Source organism: Syngnathus typhle, linkage group LG14 (assembly GCF_033458585.1).
Source record: "Syngnathus typhle isolate RoL2023-S1 ecotype Sweden linkage group LG14, RoL_Styp_1.0, whole genome shotgun sequence".
Classification (NCBI taxonomy): Eukaryota; Metazoa; Chordata; class Actinopteri; order Syngnathiformes; family Syngnathidae; genus Syngnathus; species Syngnathus typhle.
This window is the reverse complement of record NC_083751.1, coordinates 11521694-11526186: the sequence shown is the minus strand read 5'-3', so window position 1 is coordinate 11526186 and position 4493 is coordinate 11521694. Positions and strand designations below refer to the sequence as shown.

Here is a 4493-nt window from a genome sequence, read left to right as displayed (position 1 = left end):
TTTATATAAACTAAAAACAACACAAAAGCTCCAGCTCAGTGGCCTAGTGGTAGAATGTCCACCCTGGAACCGGAAGGTTATGAGTTCAAAACCCAGCCAGGTCATACCAAAGACTAATAAATTAGGACCCATTGCTGCAAACAATCACAGCAATGTGAATAAAATCCAGAAGTAGGAAACAAAGTCAATTCCCTTTTTTTTTTCCAGACGCCTTGACATGTTGAAACTATAATACATATATATAGTGCGTTAGAGGAGGTCTTGCATAATATTGTCAGTGGGGTGCGCTGTGGTGCGCAAGAGAGATTGTACTGCTATGTGAGACAAGTGGGGAAAAATAAAAAGTTGCTGAATAAAAAAGTACATTAGCGTTCATCTCTACTCTGCATAAACACAACAAGTGTTTTTTTTTAATTTATTTAATAATTCAACTGTAGCATGATTGGAGATGGTATTAGACAGACTTGGGATACATATACAAAAGATAATGTAAACATGGTTTGAGGCAAAGAAATGTATAAAGTTCAACAATTGTGCAAATCAAAATGATTACAACTTCAGAGTTCAAAGCATTGCCGAAAAAGTAACCAAATAAAAGTACGATTAAACAATAAATAAGCAATCAAACAAATAAACAAATAAATACATAAATAAAGGAGAACAGAAAACAGACTGTACGTATCTGAGACTTAATAGAGTAAAGCCAAAGGGACAAGTTTCCAACAGTCAAAGGCCAGGCAATACCCAAGAAGATACGATAAAAACATGGAGGTGAGGAAAAGCAGCAAAACTAAAAAGGGACAATTTTCCTCGCTGGCTACTCATAGAAGTCAAGTCAAGTAAAATATATTTACATAGCCCTAAATCACAAGCAGTCTCAAAGGGCTTCGCATAGACAAATTGGCAATTATTCTCAAAGCACCCCCTGATCTTAAGCTTCCAAAAGGGCAAGGAAAAACTCAAAAAAAAAAACACCAGGGGAAAAATGAGAAACCTTGAGAAGGGACCACAGATGGGAGGATCCCCCTTTCAGGATCACCAGGCTGCAATGGATGCAGAGAAGGCACATGAAAGACAGCATGTTAAAAATAAAAAAGGTAGATGTCAGAGTCAAAGCAAAGAGCTGCCAGAGGTGCCCTTGATTGTTCCATAGAAGAATCAGCAGAAGTCACGATTGCCACGTTGGTTTGGGAGTTTGCGTTCCATGATGCTGGCCTCCATCGTACGAGTCTTTTTGAAAGACTTGGCTGTCGCTGTGCTACAATATAATATCATTATGAAATCATTTTTGAAAATCACATTACAATACTTCAAGAACATGTACAACTAGCATCCGTGTACTAAAGAGTGAATGACGTGAACACATTCACAAACCTGTGTCATTTCTCTGGCAAGACAGGCCAAATCCCATCAAGGTTGAGCACCGCAGGGGCCAAACTCCCGTCTTGACAAATGGAGCATGTGGAGTTACAGGAAAAACTGAAACAACAAACATTGAGTTGGTGAGGGTACGAGCTGAAAATTTTTTCAAGTTAAATTAAAAGTTAAAGGGGGTGTTTCGCGACAATAGTCAATAAAATATTTGTTGCCCACACACAGAAGAATAAGTCTTGCTTCTCGCCTCCCTGGTTTGGGAGTCATTGGTCCACGCTGGAAGTTTTTGCATACTCAAGGTCTTTGTGGAGAATGTTTACCTCTGGCCTCCATTGTGGGTCGAACTGCTTTCGCCAGATAAAAGAAACTCTGAAAATAGAGAAGAGTGAAATAGAAGCATTTAGTGTTTTTAGAAAGGGAAAACACATGTTTATTGATGAGCAACTTACCTCGTCTGTTTTCCGTTCTCGCCTCGTGATTATGACGTTAAAAAGAATTGAAAATAATGATAAAAAAATAAAGTTTAAAAGGCCTTTCCTGAAGTCATCTTTAAAATTTGATTCTAGCATTAGAATTAAAAAGTTTAAAAAGTCACCCCTTAACTCATCTGGGAGTTAATTTAGAAAATGTAAACATTTTAAAAGTTAAAAACTTTAAAAGTCCATTCCTGAAGTCATCTTTCAAATTTGACGTTAGAACGAATAAAACGCAAAAAGTTAAAAAGTCGCCTCTTAGATCATCCGTGAGTTCATTTACAAAAGTTAAACATATTAAAAGTTAAAAAGTTTGAAAGTTAAATATTTAAATAGTTCAAATTTCTAAAAGTTTAAAATTTAAATCAAGTTGAGTTAAGGGAGGGCTTTTTAAAATTTTAAAAGCCTTCCTTTTGATGGACGATGAGATGGACTCTTCCATCCATCCCGCAGACGAGTAGACTAGCAGTTATTTCCGCAAGTCTTATTTAGGTGTCAACGGCCGTGCCGTCCCCTCGCCACCCTCAGAGGGTCTTTTGCCCAGCAGCTGCCCATACTGCCACATGCATGGGCGGCCCAAGAAGGTGCAGCTTCCCAGCTGGTTGAGCGCCTTCCCTTAACTCAACTTGATTTACATCCACAGACACGAGTTCAGCGTAAAATATAAAGCGCATCACTATTCACATTGGTCGTTAGTATTTTTTTCTATATAATTGTGAGGTTTCTGCCCAACGCCAACATTACATTTGCCTTTCTGAGCCACCTACGCCTCCGATACCATCTCATCTCAATTCAACAAATCGCCCACCGCGCACCGCCACTTACGCCATCTGATTTCCGTCCTTGTTAATTTCCCAAATGCTGAAATACACAATTTAGATTTGACTTACCTTTCAGTATTCAAGACACAGAAAACAGGATTATGATAGCTGTAGTACGTTTGCAGGACACCTGAATAAAGAGCACACTGAGGTCGAGAGACAAAAATTAGGTCGATCAATGTGTTTTTGTCAGTGGTAGCAGTGGTTATGAGCTGCGTGTAACCCTTTGAGCAAAACAATTCAAGGACGGGCTTGTACGAGGCAGAGAGCGCATCTTCGTTAAAATCGCCACATACCAAGATCTGGTGATGGTCCATGACTTCAAGATAACGCTACAGGTTTCCCAAGCTTGGCAGAAATGCGCGCAGACTGTGCCCGGGAGGCCTGTAAACGGCAGCGATCAACAAATTGATGGGAGTTTCCATTTTCACCGCAACAAATTCAATATCGGTCACACCCTGTACGTATTTCTTTTCCTGGGCCGCGATGTGACTTTTGACACAAATACCTACCGCCACCGAGTTTTGTCGCCAAGTCGGGACAGGTTGTATAAGAATCACTTCGATTCCTGTGAAACATGGTATAGCCTTCCAAGCAGGCGGCCGCAGATCCTCGGAGGTGCGTTTCTGTGAGGCACAAAACATCAGCAAAACGCAGTTCGTGGTGACACGCGATATCCTGCACGTGACAAGACAGCCCTTCGGTGTTATGATGGACGACGATCAGGTCCTTTGCTTTATCCACCCTCGGAATCACGTGAAACAGGGGCATCACGCCGTCCAAAGAATCCTCTGTCATCTCAGCAAGAGCAGCAGTGATTTCGGGATTTGCATGAATTTTTCTCTCATCCATATGCAGAATATGAAGACCGCTGAGCGAAGTCACTCTACTCAGAGCTACGTAGCCCATGCCGTGTTCGAAAACGCCTTTCAGCGAAACCGCGGCCTCAGATGTTGTCATGCTTGTACCTTATGGATCGTGCAAGCAAAAGCAAGCTTAACGGGAAACTGCCGGCGCACCACTCCGGTATTCTGCATCCTCTCCTCCTGTCTGTCAATGAACACAGAATTCTCAGCACTTCTCGTCTTAGCGACACAGTCTAGCTCCAGCCCGAGTTTCTGTACACGCGCTTCGTTTGGGTAATTCACCAATTGCACAACTTTTGCAAATGTCCCATTGCACAGACCTGCTTGAACATCAATATTGCGTGTGATCATGACGCGGGCGCCGACGGCGACTTTGATCGAGTCGGGCAACCCGTTCTTAGGTCCTCGGACAGGGGTCGCTTGCCTTGCCATTCTGCCGTTTTTTTTGTCTTTCTTGTAGTCATCGGCGTCGATTTGCACAACGTCCTTATGAAGCAGATTCAGCATCGCGGAATTATGGCCGTCTACCTGCTTATTGGTGGCAAAAATATGCAGAATATTCTTTGGACACGTTACTGGAGAAGCGTACCTCGTAGCAAGCAGAGATGCGTCCGGTTCCGACAGTTCGCGAGACCTGTCTTTGACGCGGAGTCTGTTCAGCACTTCGGCAAAGGCGGCATCATCTTTCTGCCTCATGATGTCCGTGAGCGTGATCTTTTTGAAGTTGTCGCGCCAGTGGTCCAGCCGAGTAGGATCGTACACGCACAAAGGTTTGGATTGTCTCACAGGAGGGAGCTGAAAGAAATCTCCGACAGCAAGCACAGACATACCGCCAAAAGGTAAATCGATTCCTTTGATTTGTTTCAATCTGGTACTCACGTAGGCAAAAAGGTCTTTTGACACCATGGAAATCTCGTCGATAATGAGTATTTCAGCGATCGAAAGCTCCGCTCTGACTT

General features: G+C 42.6%; 1 long non-coding RNA gene across 1 annotated transcript; it reads right to left on the bottom strand.

The window, feature by feature from the left end:
- Window positions 1–3005, bottom strand: LOC133167174 (uncharacterized). Its single transcript, XR_009717923.1, has 3 exons — window positions 1598–3005; window positions 1375–1479; window positions 1–1258 (listed from the first exon to the last, which is right to left on the bottom strand). It is a non-coding gene; the product is annotated as an uncharacterized LOC133167174 (long non-coding RNA).
- Between the last annotated feature and the right edge of the window lie 1488 nt (window positions 3006–4493).